We start from the raw sequence: 25,237 nt of genomic DNA, 5'->3' as shown, positions 1-25,237 counted from the left end.
ATAAGACAATATTTACAAAAACAGAACTGTACTGTTATACAAGGCTTAAATTATAGGCCTTTGAAAACTGTACAGTTGCAATGAGCTATTAAGAATTTATGAACAGTCATGTGAAAATAATCGTGCAAGTTAGTTAGACTATCTGGAAAATGTTTGTTCTTTTCTATTGATACCTAGGCAACGGAAACATTTTACTTACTTAAACAAAATAATCTTCTATTTGTTGATTTTCTGTTTTAGAAATCTGTCATCCCCTCTATGAGCAGATATTACATTATATGATGTAGGCAGCTTAAAGAAGCAAAGCAAATGATTTGTGAATTCATAAATTAAAAATTATAAATAAACTATGTATAAAAACTGTTGCAAAAAGTCCTTGTGCTTATGTTGGTGAGTGTCTGCATAACTGTTCCACTGGCTTTAGCAGAACAGAATTAACCATTTGCCAACACGAACTGTCCTGGGTTCAGAGCAATTCTTCACAGGGAGCACAGGGGCAAAAAGCATCATTTTTTTGTTCACTACAAATAATTTGACTTGTAGTTTTTCATGGATTATTGAACTAATGCTTTAGCTATGTGAAAAGTAATTTATTCTGGATTGGAATTCAAGAAAATTTAGACTGTAGTGCAAACTACTGAATAACTTTAAAAAGTTTGCATTTATTTATGCAAACATTGTTCTGACCTTCTTACAAGGATCATTTTGTAATGAAAATATGCTCTCCATTAGACAATTATAATGATCTTTTCAAATAAAGTTATAATAAATAATAAAAAATATTGCTGAATTAGGCAAAATTTGAAATCAGATACATATCGAGGTGAAACTTTTATGATTTTGAGACAAAGTATTTGCCGATAATTTTTAAAATGAAGAGGTGATTTCGGTTGGTTATTTAAGTCATCACAGAATAACATTAGCAGCTCTTCAAACAACTCCTAATAATATGTTGAAAGAATAGCTACTTTATCACATGGGATTTGAGTCATGCGAGGAGAGAGCCTTGAGATCTCATGAAGCCACTGATACATCATTCTAGGAATACCTGAATGTCACAGACCAAATAGTAGAAATGGCTGCAGTCGTTAGGGGATGGGTAGTGGTGAATTAAACACTAAACTAGAAACTAATATTTGCTTAGTGCAGTTATTAAGGACCTGGTTTAATACATAGCCAAAAAAATTATTCAGACCAGTAATGCATACACCTGGCTGTTTAGAAAGCAAATTTCCCAAAATGGAAAGAAGATGAAAGTTAACAATATCGAAGGAAAAAAATAAAAAAAGATTCAGCTCTTCGGCTCCTCCAAATTCCAAACCTCAATTGTATGTTAATCACACAACATAGCTTCTTGCACTAAAATTTAAAAAATAAAATCCATATCTTACTATGACAACAAAGTACTTTCTATTTCATAAGTAGCTGGGGCAGATGTTAAATGGCAACACTAAAAGTTACACATTTTTAAATCCAGTATACTGACTGGATAGCTTCTGGACAAAAGCATTAAAAGATTTGGCCAATGAGTTCTTTGGGACATTCATGTTGATTTTAAAGCAAGGTTTACAAAATTTGGGACGTTCCAAGATGATGGAAAAAAAAAAAACTAACAATGTTCTAATATTTTAAAGAGAAAAATTATAACCCAGATAATTATGGTACTGATTCTGTGCAAAGGGTTCATTTGTGAGGCAGTCAGTAAATTATTAAAGTATTTTTGCATAATTAATTCCTACTTAAGAAACATGAGTCATTTTTTCAATGAGTATATAAATCTGCTTATTCAGAATAACTATTCTGACAGAAATTTATGTTTGCTATGCATTTGATTTTCACTGAATCACAGATTGGTTGAGGTTAGAAGGGACCTCTAGAGATCATCTAATCCAACCCCTCTGCTCCAGCAGTGACACCTAGAGCACGTGGCACAGGGTGGCATCCAGGGAGTTTGGAAGATCTCCAGAGAAGGAGACTCCACAGCCGCTCTGGGCAGCCTGTTCCAGGGCTCTGTCACCCTCACAGGAAAGAAGTTCTTCTTCACATGGAGGTGGAACTTCCTGTGTTTCAATTTGTACCCATTACCCCTTGTCCTGTCACTGGCCACCACCAAGAAGAGTTTGACCCCATCCTCACTACATTCTCAACTCAGGTACTTATACATATTGATCAGATCTCCTCTCAGTCTTCTCTTCTCCAGGCTAACCAGGCCCAGCTCGCTTAGTCTTTTGTCATGAAATAGATGCTCCAGTTGCTTAATCATCTTTGTCATTTTATGCTGGAGTCTCTCTAGAAGCTCCACGTCCTTCTGCTACTGGGGAGCCCAGAACTGCACACAATATTGCAGCTGTGGCCTCATCATAGCTGAGTAGAGGGGGAGGATCCCCTCCATCAATCTGCTGGTAACGCTCCTCCTGATGCAGGCCAGCATCCCATTGGCCTTCTCAGGCACAAGGGCGCATTGCTGACTCATGGCTAACGTTGTCAACCAGAACTCCCAAATCCCTCTCCACGGAGCTGCTTTCCAGCAGGTCAACCCCTAATCTGTACTGGTGCGTGGGGTTATTCTTCCCCAGGTACAGGACCCTGCACTTGGCCTTGTTGAACCTCATGCCCGACTCTTCAACCTGTCCAAGTCCCTCTGAATGTCGACTACTCCTCCCGGTTTGGTATCATCTGCAAACTTGCTGAGGGTGGGCTCTGTCCAAGTCTTTTATGAATGAGTTGAAAAGCATGGGACCCAGTACTGACCCACTGGCCGCAGGCCTCCAACTAGACTCAGCACCATTTATAACAATCCACTGGGCTCTATTTTGTTTCATATAACATCTAAAAATTACAAAATAGAAAAATCAGGAGAGGATATTAACCACACCGGAATCTGAGCGATTATAAAAGGTATTTGTAAATAGGAATGCAAATATTCCTAAGGAGATCCCACAGAGACATGAGTACATTGGCATTCGATGCTGCATTGGTGATCTTAAAGATTAATTTTACCAAACGTTGTTGAAAGAAAAAAAAATCGAAAGGTAAAAAACCTCAACAACGAATTGCTAATAAAGATGAATCTCGGATGCTTTTAACAGAGGGTCTCTTAGACAATGTAGTTTAAACTGAAAAGGAGAACACATGCTTATTAATTAAGAAGAGGTGGCTATATTTTGGCAGAAAATAGTATTTCAGTGCAGTGGTGGTGCTAATGTTTTTTAGTTAGTAGAGATGTCAGCAGAAAACTGTGTGTGTCCTTGTGTGTAAATGTGTAGACATGCACATATAATGCAAGGGAAGCTTAAGAGAATAATATAGTACAAAACAAAAGTTATTTATTACCAAGATAATACTAACAAGATAAGAATATTTGATGTTATAGATTGGAAAACAAACAAACAAACAAAAATAAGTCCTTTGACTTGTAAAGAACGTTGCAACTTTTTCCTTTTCACCCCTTTTGTAACCAATCCATTTTCTTGTCTCTCGGAGCTCAGGGACAACCAGCAATGTCCCCACTGGAGGCTGTTGCATAGATGCACAGAAATGTCAGAACATGCTTGCTTGGTTCATGCGGCACAGTCACATGGGAGACATGAAGCACACTACCCATTCTCCTCAGAAACTAAATTAAAGGATAGCCAGGGCTAGAACTGTCCAAGTTTCCTGCGTGCACCACATTTGTGCTCATCCCCACACACCAGTCTCTACAAGAGGGGGTACATGCAGAGAAAATCCCCATTGGGAACTACCATGCAACTGCACTTGAGCTGTCTGAGCTTGGCTCAAGAGGAAAACAAAAATCAGAGATATTTGAAGGATTATAAGGCTTCGAAGTGGGTGGACCTGCTTGTCCCCAGGATAAGAGCTGCTCCTGCTTCCCTTTCAGTGCCATGAAAGAAGAGGAGCAGCTGGCGTTATTTGCTTTTGAAAAAGCCCTTGGCAGGATTGTTTTGGAATTCACTGTCAAGGAAAGGCCTATTGTGGGAAACAAAAGTGCCATGCCTGTGTGCTGGGAGGGACAGCAAGAAATGGTCATATCTATAAAGCCTTGGAGGCCTGGAGAGCAAACTCGCTCATGAGTTGCAATTTCCCTACAGTCCCCGCTGTCCACACAATGATTTGTATTTAGACTGTAGCCTGCAGCAAGTCAGCTGGATTTCCAGTGGGGAAATTTGGTCTTTGTAGGGTGGGAGCCAGGAAAGGGGGGACAAGGTTCACACTCGGCCTCTGCCCCAAGCAGGCAGAACAGATACCGCTGATTCAAGCCACATGGGTGTGCAGACTTGACCTTGAACTTACGTACAGCTACCAAAACAATTTTTTTGCCCTGATTAAAAGTGGGTAAATATTAAATGCATCTCCTGAAGCCTTGACTGTACCACATTTCATACTCTTCTGTTTTCCTCTGGCTGAATCGAGAAGATGAAATTCCTCCTAGCTAACAGCTGCTCTCTTAGCCCAGCTGACCTTCTTATAGCTGGAGTGTTTGCAGAAAACTAGTAAGTCTGTAGGGCTGACACCTTTGAACTATGATGTGCACTGGAACTGCAAAAATCAAATCTAGTTTCCTTATGGAACTGGATGTTTTGATGAATTTACACCTTTCTCTTTCAAGGATAAATTTGGAAAGGAGTAAATGTAGGCAGCTCTAACAAGTAAAGCAGGTGAGATGCTAGTAAATAACATCTCCTTTCTGTGATTTTCACAAGGACAGATGATGGATCTAACAATAAGAAAAAAAAAAAAGATGCTTTTTCAAGTATTGCAAGAAATGATGCTTATTGAAGCCTATGGGAACCCAAGGGAAGAGATACATTTAGTCATGTCAACACAAGGAGCTGGTTGGTCGCAAAACACATACTCCAGCTTTTGGCTGGCCTCTCTTTGCACCTTCAGTTTCAGCCTCTAATGCAATCCCCCTCTCACTCCAGCAGGATCTGGAAAGGAACCATGAAGCCCTAGAGCTGTTCCAACAGCAGCTGTCCGCGAGGCAGCCCTGGGAGTTCGTGGCAGCGGCAGTGCTTGCAGGGCTGCTCGCGGCCTGCGCTCCCGCGGGCCTCCCTGGCAGATCCCGCTCTGCTCTGGCACAGCGCTGTGTGCAGTCCCTGCGCACACAGCAAAAGCTGAGGGAAGGGAGCACTTTGGCTTCTTTTTCATGAATTAACTGTGGTCAGGAAAGCTGCTGCTCTCAATGTGATGGGGTTTCTTTCTTGTTTTACCTTCTTTGCTTATTTTTCTCTTTGTTTGTTTTCTCTCTCTCTCTCTCTTTTTTTTTTCTTTCCTTTTTTCATCTGTTTTCCTTTTCCACTGCAGGTACATCTACATTTCTCCACTTTTCACCTTTTCCATTCCTCTCACTCATTCTTCTTCTCTCATTCTCCAATATTTGTTAAAGCAGTTAAGTTCCCTCTAGCTTTTGAAAAAAGTTTCTTTTCTTTCTTTTCTTTCCTTTACCTACTTCATTTCTTTTTTTTTCCACTCTTCTGCATAATCTGTCCCCTCTTCCTTCTTTCTTTGTATGATTTTCTCTGCTCTTTTCTGTGTTCCACCCTTCCCTCTCTTTCTCAAACTCCCTCTCCACTATTCCCCATCTCCCACTGCAGGTGCTGCAGCTGAGCCTCAGTTGGAGGAATCTGAAACACTCGCAGGAAGATCCTCAGCTATTACTCCACCCTTCAAATGAGGGGAGGAGGGTACTGCATGTGCAGGTCTTGGGACAATGATTATTGTCAACAGGATGTGGGAGTTTTATTTAAATGTGGGAATGTCCCATGAAAATTGGGACATCTGGCACCCTTGCATTCTACATTGAACTTAGTCTTCTGTTATGAATGTCATAAACACGGATTATTTCTCAAGCCACAGGAGTTAGAGCGCACAATAGATTGTATTGCAGCTGGTATGCCTTCCCTTAAAAGGACTGAGCCTTGGAGAGCTGCAGGGATTTCAGTCTGGCATGCACTGGAAAAAGAAACATAAACTCAGGAATGACGGACTCCACCAGTGTCATCAAGTGCAAGCACTGAGAGTTAATTGCAATCATACTTTCCCTCAAGATTTTGATTCAGAAAGGAAAGCTATCAAAGCCATGCAAATTAAATAAAAAGCAAAGATCATTAGTGTAGGACCTATCATCAAATACTTGACTTCAGAGGAATCCACATACAAGGATCTTCATCAAATTATAGGTGCCTCATTTGTGTGCCCAAGCTAGGAATTACCCAAGGATCCTTCTCAACTCAATACAGAAAGACAGGTCCCCTGAGGGGATTATTCGGAGAACTTCTGCTGGTCTTCTCTTCAAAATCAGACCGCCAAAGGGGCCTATCCTCTGTCCTCCTCTCGGTTGGCTATACTTCTTCCTCAAGCACCCTACTCCAGTGATTCAGGTTGGTCCTCCTCCTCTCCACCACTTCAATGGCATATAATTCCGAATATTTTTCTGGACATTTTAACTCCAGAAATATGTAGTTATATGTGCCGCTGATCCTACCCTTCAACCTGCCAGCACCACTGCCTTGCTTCCCAGTGCACAAGCAGGCATGTGTACAGTAGTGGTGGCGAGGGCAGCCATCAGAGTTTTGGCCCTTGCCCGTTCATGGTCTGCAGCCAGCTCAGCTAGCCTGGTCCTTAGCCAGCAGAGGGAGTGTAAGGCAGCTGCCTTCATACCCATGACCCTTAGTGTCCGTGCAAGGGAATCCTTTAACATAAATAGCAGAATAGGCTCATTTAAACACCATTGATAATAATGGAGGAAAAAAAAAATACCAGATGGCAAAGGATGAGGCTCGATGAGAAGAATGCTTCCTCTGCACATTGAGAGGATCATATGTACAATGTCAGATGAAAAATAAACTTGCAAGAATTTAATTAATGGCATCTGCTTAATCTAGTGTTTTTTTTTTGTTTGTTTTGTTTTTTTTTTTTTTGCTTGTTGATTTAAATCAGATTCTTTTGCAGAGGTCCTTGAAAAAAAATAAAAAACTTTCAAGACCATGCACTCTGGTTTGTACACAGTGATGCTGAAGTCATGGCCTAGAGACGGGGAGTCAGTTCTTATGGAACTGCAATCCCCTACCCACAGAAATCCCATCTCCTGTATGGGACAGAGGTCAGTTGCTTCCCAGGAAGCCTCCTCCCTCTCTCTAGGGAGTTTGACAGACCAGAGATAAGACAAATTAAAAAAAATGAATTGAAAAAAAATGAAATGAAAAAAAAAATGAATTTAAAAAAAGAAGCTAACTTCATACCAGCTATTGAATACACAAGATTCTAACCCATCCAGATGGATTTAACAGCTCCAGTAACAACCCTGGAAGAGGAGAGCTGGGTCTTTGTCAAATAGCCGGAGTCGTGACAATAACAAAAAAGCACATTCATCTAAGCTAGGTGTTAAGCTTCAGCTTAGAGTTGATAATGCTATTTTGTAATAATTCTGTTTGTTATACTGTTTGATCAACACTAGACTTGTCCCACAGTTAACAGTATATCTGGAAACTCTTCTGAAGGAGCTTCATTGGGTTAATGATGGATATGAATACTGGATATATGGATAAAGAAAAGTTTAAATCTGGAGGAATCTGCATAGATCTGCTTGAACTGAATGTATTTTGAAGCTGAACCTGTGTATTTTGGACCCCATGAATGGAGAAGTTTAGTCACCAAGGTGGTTGGCAGAAGACCTGGAACTGAAAGTTTTACAATACGTCAGAGAGATATTGGGATCCCATTACAGATATGGTGTTGTTCTACAGACATGGACCAACTAGAGGTCACCATAAAATGCAGACACAGACACTTTCTATTTATTTATTTGTTAGTTTTACTCAAAAGGAAGGAACTATGCCAAATTCATTTTATTTTCAGTTGCGTTTTTGCACACTGTTACTATGTATTATTCTCCTGTTCAACCAGATTAAGTAACACTAGAGACCCTTTTGTTTCGGGGAGACTTATGCAATGAAGTCATACTGCGGAGGAACTAAGCAAACCACTGACAAAAGGCAATGCTCCATCTGTCCCTCACAGAGAAACAGTGCAAACATATGATTCATACTGTGAAGTATTATTTCAAGTTAGTGCTTTTACAACTGCAATAGCTGTCTGGCTGCACTGTGCTAGCTCTTCTTCTTGTCCTCAGTTGCTGACTTGCATGAGGGATACTTTCCTAATATTTATTTTTCACATAAGCAATTACTACAGTGGCAAAGGAGATTTTCTGTAGATTATGAATGAAATAATAAATGTCTGATAAATGTCTGAATGATAGTCTGTGATCCTCATGATGCTGGTTATGTTCACCAAAAGCATTTTGATTTTCTTTAATAGCATAATTAAATTACCTTATGAGATTCCCCTTCAATAGCATAGCTAAATTACTTTATGAGATTCCCCTTCACCTTTCAATGACATGTTAATTTTAAAAATACTGCTATATAGCACTCTTTCCACTTTTCTCTGATCTCTTCATGCAGAGTAATATTTTGTAGGAGTAATACAGAAATGGAGAACTTTTCATACCAGTGTCTTCAGCACACAGGGAAACCAGAATTACTGTCACTATTTTACAGAATTTTAGTGTAAGTTCATACTTTTGGAAAACCTATCACTATTCGTAATGGAGAACTCAGGATTCCCCCTTTCCAGATATTCTTGATCAAGGTAGCAATGTCTGCAGTGCACAGCACTAAATCTAAAACTGGACATTGCCTGTTTGCTTTGCAGGTTTTTAGAACTACTCTCACAAGGTCAAAGTAAACACCTCCAATATTCATCAGTTTTATTTTACTCTGATTATGTAATACTTCCGTTGAAAAAAAAAAAGAAGTCCTTTTTACATGTGCTATGCTGTAACTCAGAAAGCACATTGTGTAAGGAATTGCTAAATATTCCTATTTGCCAATGAAGAAAGTACACTCGTTAAATTTTCATCCTGAAAACATTAAAGTGAAGATAACTTCCGGGAATGCATAATCAGATTTTTCAACCACATACAATTTGTCTTTTTTTTTTTTTTCCCAGAAGGAAATTAGAAATGTTCTATTCTGTGAGTATCGTTTTGTGCACTGCCATTTCCTTCTTTAATTGAAATCCTTCCTAAAAAATCAGCAGCTTATATGTGAGAAGTGACTGGGGAATAAAGGTTAAAGCCAATGTTCTTGAGTCACCAAAACAGTATAATTTGCACATCCTTAGCTGAGTGATGGTATATATATATATATTTTTTTCCTCATTATCTTGCATTATCTCCTTAGAAAGTCTGATAGTAACAGACAAGTTACTTTTACATTCACATTATTTATCCTTTGATAAGGAAATGTCCTTAGCTGTTTCTGAGAAGTGAATGAAATATATTTGAGTCTTAAAAAAAATTACAATTGTATGCCATTCTTCATTTTTTACTGTCTATGTTTACATTTTGTGGTCATTTGAAAACAACCTTCCCACTAACAGTAAATCATCATTTTCTCTTGAATATGGAGTGCGAGAAGGATAAGAAGTAGAAAAGAAAATGGAGAGGGGAAAAATGATTAATGTGGACATAATGTACAAAAGATCTGTCTTGTCTTGCTGAGACTTGAGATCTCAATAAGTTTCTTGCTAGCCTTAAAACGCATTATTAGCCAAAGTCCACTGAATTTTTTTGCAGACATATTTTAATAACATAATGAGTGAAAGCAGTAAACCAGCTTATTCTTTCAGAGGCTTTGATTTTTGAATCAAGTATTACAGTGAGCTAAGACAGATGTTAATGCGATATTGTTGAGCCTTTCATGAAAAATCTATTCAAAATTCTAAAAGGTTGCAGGTGAATCCCTCTGCAGAACCCCCTAGATTAATGTATTGACTTCAGATGCTGATGCGCTGGGCAGATGCTGCAAATCTATATTATTTTCTGTTTTATAAATGCTTCAGTTACCTGGTCACATATTTAAAATCTATTTTGAAATACATGAAGAACAGGTAATTTTCATGGATTTGCTTTTAACAATCAGGAGAACTGTGCAAACAAAGCAGAAGGTTTCTTTTTTTTTTTTTTTTTCTTTTTTTTTTTAATCTGCTTTTTGAAACAGTTGATATGCTTTTGGACACAGTTAATAGATTACAAGTATTACATGTATCAGTTGCATAACATCATCTTCTGTAGGTAATTTCCACAAGTCGTGGCTGTCAATTTAGATATTTTAAAGCAGTGAATGAATGATTTCATTAAAAACGTTTAGGCTTTTAGCCACATGCAAGTGAAGAGATAGCATAGTTTCATCGCCCTGTTCCTCTTCTGGCTATGAAAATGGAGCCAAAGGTGTGTAAAGCCTGCAGAGTTCGGCTCAGTTTTCTCTGTGTTTTTTTCTCTTTCAGGAGTCGATCACAGGAGAATGACCTAATCAGAAGGCTATGGAGTCAGTCTGCTCTTGCCTTTTCCATCTTTGCATCTTTTTCCTTCCTGATTGCAGAGATGAGTTGCTTCAGCTGAAAGTTTGGACCACTTCTTCTCCCTTGACTACCCCATCACTTTGTGGGTAGGATGTTCATCAGTTCGTGTCCCCTCTGGCGGAGGAGACATTGGAATCCAAATGTCCTGCTTCCTGGACAAGTAATTAATCAGTAATTTATTATGAAAACAGTGGGAATAATATCCTTTCCTGGCTATATTTTGAATTCAGTCCAGTTCTTTAAGTGTTGGCTGTGGCCTTAGCATACGTAAAGGAGTGTGTTTTTTTGGTGACTGTAGGAAGGGAACTGCCTAGTTAGTAAATTCTGGGAGTTGAGTAGGCACTCAACTGTTTGGATCAGCAGAGAGCATATCCCCTCTAGGTATGTGCAATAACAGGATATTTAGGCTTTGTAGTAAGTGCTTCTTGGGCACTTAGCCAAGGATCTTTGGAGGACACTCTAGGACTTAGAGGCTTGAATCTATTGAAGCTGTACTGTATTCACTGCTATGGAGTAATGGCATGTACCTTAAACTACTTATAAAGTAGAAAAGTTTAAATATTTGAAAAGACAATGACTGTATCTTTACTTTGGTACAAAGTCGCAGGAATAGCCTGGAGCCAGAGAACTTCAGGAATCTTTCTCAACGTATTTACATAGCTCTTGCAAGAACAGACTGAACACAGGCTACATGTACAATCCCTGTGACCGTATGGAAAGCTGAAGCCTTCTAAAAAGGTAACTAGTTAGCCATACCTTCTTGATGGTGGTTGGGTGACACTGTCACCAAAGCAGATAGGTTACATGAAAGGATTATTCCTAGGGAACCTCTCTAAATTGCAAGTATTTTATTTTATTTTATTTTATTTTATTTCATTTCATTTCATTTCATTTCATTTCATTTCATTTCATTTCATTTCATTTCATTTCATTTCATTTCAATATCTAAATCCAAAATTATGATCCTTGCATTGCTCTTCAATTCCAGCTTTGATGACTTCCATGGTTTTTTTACTTTTTGAAGTAACCTAGAAGCCTCACTAAACATTGTTGTTGTTTGTTTTAATATTATATTGAAAGGGGAAAATCTGGAATAGATAAAACACCAATTCTGTGAATGTTTATGGAGGGATAGTATGATAAAAAACAGAAGAGTACTTGTTTTCTGTATGGTATCTATATGGGCTTTTGTTATGCTTACTGTAAAACCCGCATGATTTAGGAGAAGAAGCATTTTAACTGCACAACAATAAGCTAAATGTTTCCCTGTGCGGGACAACAAGGCACTTTCAGCTGGCTGAGTCTGCAGGGCCATCTACATTTATCACTCTCATAAAGTCTCCTGAATAAGTAAAAGCTCCCCTCACCCGCTCTCACTTGTGGGCTTTTAAACAGGAAGGAAGTATCATTTTCTTCTCTCCTAGCACAAAGAGACCTCTGAGCATCTAATTACAGTTTCTGTGAGCAAATGGAACCAGAAAAGCATTTCCCTGTAGCTAAAATGCCCAAGCGGAGCTCTCACTCTCTCAGTTTTCCCAGACTAAGGTTGAAAATCTGCTCTCTAAATTATTCCACTGCTTTACAGAGGAAGTATTAATTACATGACTGCAAATGTAGATGAGGGCGGGATGTAATTACAGGGCCGGCTTTGTGTCTGTTGTCCAACAGAATTAGACAGGAAGTGTTTGCGCTGCCAGCAGTTTCAGGTGTTTTGCAGCCTATTATATTTGCCGGTTCTCACCAGGTCTTGCGGATGGATCAGGTGACTTTCTGCTGCCCGATTGTCTGGAAAATCCACAAAGCTGCTATTACTTCAGATTCATGATTTTTACAAGTCTGATGACTTTAGGTTTTCTTGTAGGAGAAAAAGAATTAAGAATCCTTGCTGTGCTTTAACTCCTTGCCAAATATTACCCTTTTTTTTACCCTTTCTTTGAAAATATTTTATTTTTTGCCCTTGTTTTTAGATTTTGTAGTCCTAATGCTCTGCTTGTCGTGTGTCCTGGCTGCCCCTACAGCAACCTGATCCTTGCTGGGTCCTGTCTGGGGTACTACAGCATGGAGCACGTGGTAGCATGCAGATGTCTTGCATTTCTGACACGGTCTGGACTTTTCCTCTGGATCTTGTTTTTGAGGCTTTTTGGAAGATACCTCCATCCTACCTGTGTGCTGTAGGTGGGGGAAAGGACCTGTGTCTGTGCTTTCCCATTGCTCATTCCTTTGCTGGAACATGGCCTGACCTGAATAAGAACCTACCCCCCAAATAGACAGAGGCTACTCCCTATAGGCACCTTTGATGGGGATGCTCTGTGTGGATTGCTGCGAGAGTTTAGTTTTATGAAGACAGGGTATCCAGTTGTCCTTGGTGCAAAAAATCTCCCAGGAATATCAAGTTTATTAGCATAGACCTAATCAGTGAATTCTCATACTTAAGCTGAGCTTGAGCTGTGGAGTGGTGAACACAAATGCAAGTAATAAATAGCAATAACTTCCTTTTCATCGGGTGAGGAGCCGCTTCATTAAATCAGTTTGTATTGACCGTGGTGCACAAATACCATATCCTGTGCAAATCCAAACGGACACCATCTTAGAAATTAATAGGTAGAGCAGTGAAGCGCTTAAGATCTGCTCACACACCTTCTTTTGAGTAAAACTGTCCGGCTAAAGATACTATTATTGCCTATACTGCTGTGCTCCTACTATTGCACTCTCTGCAATGTACCACTGAATTTGAATGTATAATCTCAGTTGACCATGAAAATAAGTAAAGTTGAGTTTATCTGCTTATTGGGAAAGAGCAGGATGGAGACAAAATGATTAAGAAACAATGGCCTGAGCTGGGACTAGTTACAGATATAGCTCAAAGCGGAAATATTAATCACAATAAAGATATAGTCTGTATGTTTTTCTGACACTTTCACTAGCTCCTTTATTTGTAGGAGCAAGTTTTAAAAATATATTGTGATGTTGTGTTTTTGCCCAATTCTATAAGATTGTGAGGTCAAGAGCAAGCCCTATAAAACATGCATTAGTTTAACTCTTAATGCAAACATAAGAACGTTGTGGAGCTCTCCAGGCCCACCCATCTCTCCTATGGCATTTAGCTTCAATAATGTAAACATTCAGAATTTACCAACATTGATTTGTCATGGCAATTGCTGAAATTTTTGCACACACTTTTCAGTTTACATACTGTGCTAGCAAATTTTGAAGACAGATACTAACTTTCTTTTACCTTTTAAACTTACATAAATATGAATAGTAATTAGATGCCAAGGCAACATGTGCTTTCTAAATTCCTAAAATAGATAGGATTGCTATTACATATGCACAGGCCCTATGAATGCCAGCATTTAAGATGTATATTCATGCATATACTGTAGCTGGTGTAGTGAAATGTGGAAAATATTTACATTCATTCTTGAAGGAATGACCTTAATAATTCATTTTGGACTCCACCTCTCCTGAATTACAGTTGCCTCACTTGTGGAATATTTTCCATATCTTGAAAAGACCCTAATAAATTCTAATATTTTCCTAAGTGTGGAAATAATTAGTAGTTTATGATGTCACAGATTTTCAAGCTTGTTCGTAGCTGTGGTTGCAAGACACTCATATTTCCTCTCTGCTCTCTGATGTTTAGCTGTATTTTATGTTTCAGTGAGGGTTAGGGGTTTTTTTCTCTCTTTATTTTATTTTTTAAGAGGTGCAACATAGGTTTCATGTGTTCTTGTAACTAACTCAAAAACGTCTATTGCTAAAGCATATTTCAATAGGATATTATGAGAGTGATAAGAGATAGAGATACTTTGATTATAAGGGTTATTATGTTCTATTTTTAGCTATTATTCTGCAGATGGCTTTCCTAAATTATCTGGCTCTTGCTTGATATAAATTATTACAAGTATTGCCCGTTCAGATCAGAATGTTGTAGTTTTACAGATATGAGGAAAAAAATGATTTTATCCCCAACAGTTTTGAACAGCTTTGAATATTATTGTTCGAATATATTTTTCCAACAGTGGTGAAAATGTGGAGGTTTTTTCTAGAGGGACTGTGGCATCCTAATTTAAGATTGAACAACCCTGAATTTTGTTTTGAATAAATTCTGGTGGTGCATGGAATTAATCAGTTCTAGATAATCTTGATTCAAGTGTGGGTTGGATCTGAACCTGCATGCCTAAATTTATGTGCAATTAGTGCAAGCAAAGACTTGCTGAGAAACCTTAGGTAAGGGCAAAATGGGAGAAACTCTAGAAGAAAGTGTCATGGGACATACAAGTTTACCAAAAGAGTAAAGACTGTGTTTAAATTAGTTTTATTTATGATGCTAATTAAAATAAGGGGAGCTCTGTGCTCACATCCAAACTCAGATTCTCATCTTGTTCACATCTGAAAGTTATTGAAAAACTACTGAAGATGAGGGAATTTCAGTATATGATAGATTGCCTTTTTAGTATGCCAAAAAGGATTTTTTCAGGAAAAAAAAAATGCTTTGCACATTTCTATGATACATAAAGTATTCTTGCAAAAGTTTACACAATTGCTGAAATTTAAACAAATGGAGATTTACTAAATAGGGTTCCAGGAATGTCACTCAGGGGAATCACATATATAGCCATATTTTTAGTCTCCTATATATTTACTTCTTTTGTGACACAGACCATGAAAAATGTTCCATGAAAAATTCATGGATCTCTTTTTCTCTTTCTTTCTTCTTTTTTTCTTCTCTCCCTGCTTCTCTTTCTCTCTTTTCTCTATCACTCTCTTCACTATTCTCCTTCCTTCCTTTTTGCCGTATTTCTTTGTTTTCATTATCTTCCTTGAATTTCTCAGTTTATCTTTCTTTTTATTTCCTCCCTCTCTCCCTCCCTCCCCCCCTCCCTTCTTTCCTCTTTCCTTTCCCAACCTGCTTTACACCCGCCTTCCTTCCCTCTTTTCTCTCTTCTCTCTCTCTTCTTTCTCTCTTTCTCTATTTGTTTCTCTTATTTTTCTGTTTTTCTTTCTGGCCCTCTCTTTCCATCTCTCTTTCTCCCTTCATTATTTTTTTTTTTAATATAAGTTGATAAATCATCTTTTCAGAAGGAGATGAGCAACAGAGAAAGCAAGCAGCCATTCTAGAAGTGCCCACATAGCCCAATAATGGAATAGTACTGCATTAAAAGCAAACAAATCGATAAATGCAAACAGTAGAGAAACACGAAAGGATATATGCAACATGCAGGCTCCTAAACAAAGACTATCTCTGTGGAGTGTAAAGGAAACATAATGACTACAACCTGCATTAGGGCTTGAAAACAATTTGCTGAGAAGTCTTTAACAGCAGCCAGCTTTGAAGCCACTTCTAATTAGCTAACAGGTAATTCAAAGCCCATTTACATATGTTAAACAAATTTTCCTCAGAATTTTTATATGTCTGTCAGTCTGTCTGATTTTCCTGTATCTTCAGGAATTAACAGATTCTAATCTCAGAACTAAAACTCAGTTTTATTTCATGCCTGTATATTTCAAGGATTTATATATCAGAAAACTCCTCAGCTAAACTATACTAGAGAGATAGCCCACATAGCAACATATCTGGGGAGTGATTCACTCCATGCAATTGGAACACTTATTTTGTGTCTTAATGGGAAAATAGGCAGTGAAGTGAAACCTTGGATCTTAAATGGGTTTTTGTATTTTTTCATTAGAAAAACATAAATCCTCTCAAAGTATTTATCACTTTACCCCCTTTTTTTTTCCAGTTACAGTATTGAATCCGTTGCAAAGGAAAATACATATGAGACTATTTGATCTGTTTTCATCTCAATGCTATGTTTAGTTCAAGATATACTCCACCACATATATTATGTATGCCTTCTTTTGCAGACAAGATATGGATAGACATACACCGTGCCGTCATATTCCTTGTCTGGGGTGGAGGGGATGAGAAACCCGGCTGACACCACATGTAGTGCAGTGTACGTTTGAGAGCATGTTACAGACAAACAAGAATGACTCTGTGGGGAGCCAGCTCAGGTCTGGCAGGGCTTTTTACCGCAGTGTCCAAACCCAGGCAAACATGCACTGAGCTAACCTTGGAAGCAGTACATCCTCGTTCATGTGCTGTTCAGCATGGAGCCAGCCTGGGAGTCTCCGCCACCACAGTGTGTGGTTTTTTGACAAAATGGATGTAGTGCCCTCAGGCAGAGGCCAGTCGGTTGTGCAGGGTGGGATATTGCTATTTCAGGCACTGGATAGTGCATGAGAGTGTGTACAGTTTGAATGTGGAATGGGAGCTGTCTGACATATAGAAAGAGGAAGAAACTTGTAAGTAGTGCAGGCACCCTGAAAGTAAGATTATGCTGACAGAAAAGGGGTAGAAGGAAATAGTAAAGGGCTCAGCTCAGGAATACTCCTAACTCAGGAGAAAAAAGAACTTTAAAATGTGGAAATGTCAAAAGGGAGGAGTGAAAACAATATGTAGATTGAGTTGTTCAGAGCTATAAAAGATTAGACATTTGACTGTAATTTAGGAGAGCAAAAGTTTAATTTCTATGTTCTACGGCAACCACTTGTTAGTAATCTTTGCACTTTTTCTCTTTGCATGTCTACTAATTCTTATTTTAAAAACAGTGAAAAGATGAAATGTCACTAATGACAGGACTACCTTCTCTAAGGGCTGCTCTTAGGTGTAACTCACCAGTCCCCAGTTAAGTGGAGTATGAATAGCCAAGTGTCCATGAGATTTTCATTTCTTTTTCCATCCTTTGTGATGAGTAATATTTTCTAGTTATTCCTACTAATTAACAAGTCAAATTTATTATTAAAAGTTAATTGAAAAAAAAAAAGACAAAGAAAAGGAAAAAAAAAAGGAAGAAATATGCCCCTTTTTTTGGAAAACAGAATGTCTAGGAAATTGTGCTTTTGAAAATGGACTGCAAATGCTAACATAGCAGTATGCTTTTTGGACACTTTTTTTTTTTTTTTTTTTTTTTTGTGAAAGTGTCTATAGGGACAAGAAGGTAAACACTGTCTATCACAGATTAGACAAAAAAAGAATCTTCAATGAGATTATGAAGAAGAAGAAAAAAAGTGGCTAAACAGACAGCAGTTGCCTCATTGCTACCTTCCATCGCAGTGTTCTTGGTAAGAAGTATGGAACAAAGACCAGAAACACAGCTGCTGTCAACATTAGGTCTGATACTGCGTAGCTTCCAAAATGGGGATTTTGGCCTCCCTTGGGAAAAAAAATCCACCTTCATATGTGTTATTACCCTGAACAATGACAAAGTGTGCATTATATGTCCAGTCTTCTTGCTCACTCTCTAAACTCAGCTCATCCCAATTCTAGCTTTCTTCCATCAAAGTGTGCCGCCAGTCTGCTCACCAGCAATCCCAGGGGAAAGGATGGCACATGTACCCTGAGCGCCATCGCTAGCCTTGGATCAGTCATCAGGGTTCCTCACTGGTCTGACATTTTTAGAAACTGCAGTGTATTCAAGAGACATGGCAAAGAAATTTCCCCAAATTACAGACTTGATTAAGCTGACTTCACACACATGCTTAGTGTCATTTTCAAAATCCTAAGACATTCTGCTTGGTCTCCAGCTACCCTCCAGAAGGACCTAGGTCTCTCATTGGTTCTGCATGGGTCCTGTGGGTTCCAGCCCACACATGAATGTCTAAGGGGAGAATGATCCAAATGGTACTCTGACCGTAAGTGTGGGCAACTGAATCAAGCTCTTAGTATTACGCCTGGTGTACATGATTAAGGCACATCTGTTTCAGACTGCTTGTGGGTTTCTGTTTTTTTTTTTTTTTTTTCCCCCTTCGGCTTTGTCTCCAGTATAGATTAAAAGAACCTTGTGGTTGTGTCGCTCATCTGGTAAAGGATAGGCTAGTTCCTTCTCTATAATCTTTTTTACAAATTTTACATTAAGCAGAAATAAATTTCATGAGCAGACACTGGAAATCTAGGATTTGTGATGCATTTCAGGTCTCTAGGTACTGCAGTGCAGAGCCATAGTCACATTTCTTTTTGTCTGCGCTGTTTCTGACCTCATGATTTTCACTGTCTCTACTGTTTATTGACCTGTGCCAGCAAGTGCAGGAAAGGAGGGAGTAAAGTGCTACTCTGCACACTCACAGAATCTCACCCCTTCCCCCTTTCTTTTCTCCCATATAAGTCTCTGGTGGGTTGTCCTGATTTGGACAGCCACCTGGAAATGAAGGCTGACTCCTGGACTGACTTTTTTTCAGCCTGAGGAAGGAATTAAAGCTCACCTGTTGATCAAGTATCTTTATCATTTCAATTTTATGATGATCAATATCTGCTTTAGCATTTTTTATTAAAAACATGAGGCCCTTTTACGTCTCTCAAGGAATATTTGCTTACAGGAATATGGACTTGTACGCTCCAGACTATAACTTGAAACTATGATTGTGTCTTTTTTTTTTTTTTTTTTGTAGAATGTGCCTAGGTTTTGGAGACTGGATTTGATTTAGGATATCTTCTAACTTTCATCATCCTCTTTGGTTGGTTTCAATCAGCTTCTTGATCCAAGCATGTCTTTTTCTAAATTTGCTTTCCATAGCCCTTGACTCTGTCAAAACACATTTTAAAGGGCTTCAGTATTTTTCCACTGAATTCTATTCCAAAAGTGCCCATTGGAACAGTAAGTGCAGAACCTTAGCTGGAAGATACAGAATATATTTGCTATTTCTCTGCTGGATGTGGCCATCTCCTAATTTTCCTAGCCATATAGCATAGGCAGAGTCCAAATAGTGAGTATGGCAGGAAGGACACTGACAGGATAAATGCCTACTGAAACCTCCTAATTGAGATAATTGTTTTTAAGCATCTGGGGAAGTACATGACTGTAACAAAATTATTGCTAAAGACACAATTATAAATGGGCTGTCTTTGAAATTCCATTAAATTATAATTGAAAATGTGAATATTAAATTATATGAGTTGAAACATTCAATTGATGATAGCAGAGGCTGAAAGTGTTTCAATTAACTTTATTACAAATTGTATTGCAAGGTTGAATCCATATCCCCCACCACTGCCTGAATGAAGATGATTGATTGTCATTTGTCAAAGCCTAGTTATAACAACATGATAATTTAATGATATCACCTCCTGCAGTAAGGACACCATACCAAATTAAAGTCTTTCAGTGTCACGTCTCTATACTGTGGAAGTCTTTGGATAAGCCCTTTTACAGCCACTTTTCAAGACATTCCTTGTTTCAGCAGTGTTTTAGGAACTATATACACTGGCGTAACAGTAGTGTCTGATTAATTTAATTTGTGTCACAAGCATTAGAAATTTTGTATTTCTTAAATAAACTATTGCATATTCTCAGGATTCAGAGAGAAAACTCTCATTTTGCTTTGAGAAAATCCCTAAGGTGCCCATTGATTTAAAGCTTTTGTCCAAAAAAAAAGTGGTTAAGGTATTCCGTAGGGGTAGGGAAGGTTCAAATGTAAGCCCTTTCTTTGATGAAATTATATTTAGTTTTAGAGAAAAAGTTACACAACCAGTATGAGTCTCCCTTGCTGGAAGTGTTATGATGTGTATAAATGTTAGAGTTAAATATAAGGAGATAACTGTCTTAATAGTAAAAATATGTTCCCACTTCTGTCAACTATTTTGAATACCTGGATGTTGAACATCTAAGCAGGATGAAGCAGTTATAACTACAATGTCAACAGCGGTGGAGACACCAGATGCCCTGCTAGGTCTTCCAGTCTGGATACTAAGGGGAGTAGGTCCATGGGGGACACAGAGCTGCATGATTGCGTCTTTGTGTAGATCTTGCCACTTCAGAACAAGTAAATATTGAGATGATAGCTGGTAATTAGGGCAATCACCTAAAACTGAAGCAAAAAGAAAAAGCAAAAACTTGAATCAACATTCACACATTTCTAACAAAAGATTCTCACTATTGCTCCTAATGATTTTGCAGCAAGGGCTTTTCTCTCTCTCTGGTTACCATAAGCTCCACCTGAGGCTGGGGCATTGGTCCTAATGAAAGTTAGGTTGAACTGGATGTGTTTTCATAAGACTGTTGTCAGAAATGAACATTCTGGGTCATAGCAGCTGATCTTAAAACACACAAAACTAAAATAATTTATGTTGTAAGGGACCTCTGAATATCAAGCCCTCTGTAACAGCAAGGACAACTTTAAAGTTAGATCTATTTTATAATTCATTACATCTCACTTAATGAAGCTTCCAGGACCAAATAGATCCAAAGCTGATCCCTCTTCTTTCTCCTGGTTAGAGAAGTTTAGAGGTTCTTCTGTTTAGATACCTTATAATTCCGATTTACAATATCATTCTATTTACTTGTTCATTGTGACTTTTTTTTTTTTTTTGGTCTTTTCTCCATCTTTGTTTTGCCCTTGACTTAGAGAGCCCTTCTCTGTATCTGTTCTGGTTTAAAATCCCTTTTTTTCTTGAATAAACATCACAAGCACCATACAGTTTTTACTAGATTCTCCAACAGTGGTCTTTATATCTCACTATACAAAGTGAAAATGCCATCATGAAGAAATTCTAAAAACACTTTTGACTTTTTTGCTCTTGTTTTAGCAAGTCAACAGTGTCACCAGAAAATTGTCAATGAGCTCTAAGCATTTTGGTCCTTTTTTTTTTTTTTCTGATATTAATTCAACAAGTACTTGCTGGAAAATAAGAAAAAAAAAGGAAAAAAAAAAAAAGAAAAAATAACCACACTCCCACTTCCATTCCACTACTTTTTATTATCATTCCTTAAGGACAATACATACTAATGTTCAGAAGAAAGCAAACAATGTATAAGTAAAGTGCTCCCTTAAAATGTTTTGAAAATCAAAGTGGATGTGGTAAATATGAGTGTTATATCCTATCAAACAATGGAAAACCTGAAAGACACAAGGAGTAAAACAGTCGTAATCACGTATTTAGACTCCAAATTCTCTGTCATGATAATTATATATTGTATATCTGATGCACTTTTTTTTTTTTTTTTTTTTTTGCAACAGACTTTTAATTTAGTGTCCTGTATAGATCTTAGGCTATAAGTACCAAGCAAGAAGATATACTTGTAAAATGGGCAATAATGATTAGGGGCTATGGACTGTTAAGTAAGAAGAGGATAAAGCTGAACCTATACGGATTTCAAAATGTTAGTTTTTAATGTTTTTAGAAAGCACAAAGAAGTGTTAATTTGTAAGAAAGAGCATTGTTCACATCTTTAACATGTTATTTTATTCATACTTTGTAATACAATGTTCTCACATGTTTGAGTGCTATTGGCTCACTCAACTGTACTACATTTACATGAATAACAGTTTATAGTCTAAAGATTTTAAATTTTCAAAATCAACACTTCTCTCACATCCTTCAGTTGATAATTATCTATGTTAGAGAGTATGATTCTATAGTCTGTGATAATAGGTGACTAAAGTGGATGAGACAGGCATTCCCAGTCAGCTCCATGTTGAAGGGTAAGATGAAATGCTGGTATAAATGAGTGTGATTTTACTGGGTTGCAATCACTTACATTAGTGGTTAATTTTGCTCTGTGTGTTTATTGGCCAGCATGAATCTCTACCTCCCTCACTGCAAACTTTCATGCTCTCCTTTATGATCCCAACCACTCTTAAAGGCCAAAACCTAACAAATCCTTCATTCATGGCCCAGCAGGAGTCTTGATTTATGATAGAATAAATCAATGTGCTCTCATCGGGAGGGTAGAAACTTATGATAAAATGATTCTTCCAGTCCCAGAGATGCAGAGCCAAATACAGTATTTTGCAAAACTCTGAATTGCGTTTCGTATTTGCCAAAATAGACCTTCTCATTTTTCAGATGTTAGTTAACTGTCTTCAGTTCTCTGTGGTAGTAATGATCCATCAAGACTATTTAATAATCTTGGTTTTATATTCATTTCTTCACCAGAACTAAGTTTGATTTTTTATGTTGTACAAACTAAAGATTTATATGGAGAAAAAATCACTCTTTGCCCTAAATCCACTGAAGGTTAGAGCTTGCTTTAGTATAAAGATCCTAGGTACATCTAGGTGGACCAATTTAGTGTAAAATATACCCCTGAGATCACAGAATTGTGGAATCCTTAAGGTTGGAAGGGACCTTTAGAGATCATCTCCATAGCTTAATATATCACAGAGTATTTTCAGTGCCACAAAATCTTCCTTCTCAGTACACAGATGGAGCCAAGACTTTGGCTTTGTAATATGATGCACTCTTTTTTTTTATTAGGGACTGTCCTTAAATCGGTCACCAAATATATTACAGTGGATCTGCCCTGTGTAACACTCCTGGGGAATTATCTGTTTACTGCTGAAGATACCGTGTCTTGATATTGGCTATTTTTTTCCCCATCCTGTTAATGTGTGTATGTGTGTGTGTGTGTGGATAAATGAGAGAGAGTGAAAGATCTTACTATAGCTGTGGAACTTTTCAGTTCAAACTGTTGGACTGAATGGCTATAGGTGCCCATAGCAAATATGAAAGAGCCTTTGTCCAGGATGGTATGCCAAAGAGGTCAAGTTTAATAGCCATTGCTGTAGTATGTTTTAAGGGAAAATGTAAAAACACTTTGGCTCAATGTGGTGGAACCCAAACATATTAGCCTGGTGAAGGTCCAGCTGGAGAAACTCTACTAGGACTGTGCAGCAGAGAGCAAGTTAGAAACAAAGTTACTTTTCTACACACATTTTATTCTATTTTCTTCTGGATTTTTTTCTCTCTCATCAGTCACTGAGGCCATAAGAGCAGCTTTTTATGCAGTTGTTTGGATAACACTTTATTTTATTTTTTATGTGACACTAAATTATTTAATGTTTACATCTCCCTGGGTCGATGTGCCAACTCAAAGCTTCTTTGGTAAGATAAATTCAGCTGTCTGAAAATTAGATATCTTTTTCTTTTCCCCCCAAATCTAACCTTTCTTTCCAGCTAATGAGGGCAGACAGGTCCCTTCCTTACACAATTGTTTATCATGACTACTGTAAATATCTATTTAAGGGTGGCAAGAGTCTCCCTCTGGCAGTACCTGCTTCTCTGCACAGATCACGTAAAGCTTAGACACATAGCTTGAAGACAGACTTTTCACAGCTGAAGTTAGGGAGATGGATACCTCCCCTAGCTGCTGTTAGATATAGTTAGAAACCCTTTTTTTCCTAGAGGCCAAGCACTGCAGCTTGCTTTGTGGCTAAACATTTGTGAGGTGAAAGCTCTTTCACCATCTTGGAGATTGCTAATTCGAATGATGCTAAAGAAAAGTAGTGAGGTAACTGTAGGCTGTAGGCAGCATGAATGATTCGATTGGGGGTTTAGCACTCAAATTTACTTCTTGTCCCTCTTTTTTTTTTTTTTTTTTCTCCTAGCAGCTTGAAGAAACCACCTCAAATCTGTGTGAATGAATGCAACTGATATATGAAGAAAGAGAAGGACACTGGATGGTCAGGACAGCACTCACTCCAGCTTCCTTATACGCCAGCAGAGTGAGCAGAAGTAAGCCAAAGTATGCAGGAGGGAATTCGGTGATGCCTGACTTATATCACTGCATGAGCTTTTTTTAGACTTGTCTTGGTGCATGAGCTGCCTTGAAGATAAAGGTTAGGCAGCAGCTAGTGTAATCAGTTAGCATTTGTTTTGAGAAAGATACCTTCCCCAGAAAGATATCACTCATGGCTTTCGTGTGTCAAAGTTATAAATGACGATTCCATTTGGAAAATCAAAGCTAATATATAGTTTTAGTTAGACATCATAGAATGCAATATAAGGAAAACCCAATTTTTAAGCTCTTTTCCCTAGAGCTTTAAGGATTGAATTTAATGATCCATATCTGAAGGACATGCTTGAGGCTGACAAGGTCAGAACTAATTTTACATGTGGTACACAGATTTGAAATGACTCTCCTGAACCATAGAATGAATGATCTATTCAACTTTCCTCAGAAGCAAGGTTCAATGAGTACTAGCAGATTTTCCTGCTGTTTCAGGTGTAATTACAGAATCACACAGGTGGTATTCAGTCTTTCTCTAATTTAATAAAACAAAAATTCTTCATGTTGCCCCAAAGTTGAATGTTTTCTTTCTTTATAAATTTGGTTGGAAAAAAAAAAAAAAAAGAAAAGAAAAAAAAAAGAACAAACCAAAACATTTTCTTGTATATTGGAGAAGGTATTACAATTAGTGTTATTTCCCCCTAAGGCTTTTTTGTCTGTCTGCAGACAAAAACAGTTTGATACTTTACCCAGAGAAACTGGTTTATTGTGTTTGTGGCATGCTATGAACATGCACATGAACATGAAGAGCTTTCTTATGACTTGTCCATGAGCCTACCACTTTAAAAGGGATCTAAATTCTTTCATTTTGTTTCTAATGCACGTTTAAGTTCTATTTGCATCACATGTTTGTCCTTTTAGGTACTTGAGCCACACCAGCAATGGAAATTACTTTCTAAAACTTAACAATTCACAGTATAATTGCAAATGGTAGATTTAGAAGTATGTTTTTATTAACTATGCAAATTTTCTACTTTCAAAATGTGGGGAGAAGTATGCATGCAACAAAAGTCTGAAAGTTTTCAGTTAGTCAAACAAGAAGTTGATCTACCCAGGCTGATCTAGTTCTTAAGGTAAGCTTAAAAATCAAACCCATGTTCTGAAATAAAAAGAAATGCAATTTCTCATTCCAACTGGAAATATATTGTTCCTTTCCCTGTGGAAAATTTGCTTGTGGTGAACAGATTTTTTTCAAATAATAGTGCTTTAAAAATTTATAAATTGCTTGGTATCAGATGTTC

The sequence above is a fragment of the Tinamus guttatus genome, unplaced genomic scaffold (genome assembly GCF_059628265.1).
Source record: "Tinamus guttatus ecotype Peru unplaced genomic scaffold, ASM5962826v1 Tinamus_guttatus_pri_ptg000058l, whole genome shotgun sequence".
Taxonomy (NCBI): Eukaryota; Metazoa; Chordata; class Aves; order Tinamiformes; family Tinamidae; genus Tinamus; species Tinamus guttatus.
The sequence above is the reverse complement of the archived record's forward strand: the minus strand, read 5'-3'. Positions refer to the sequence as shown.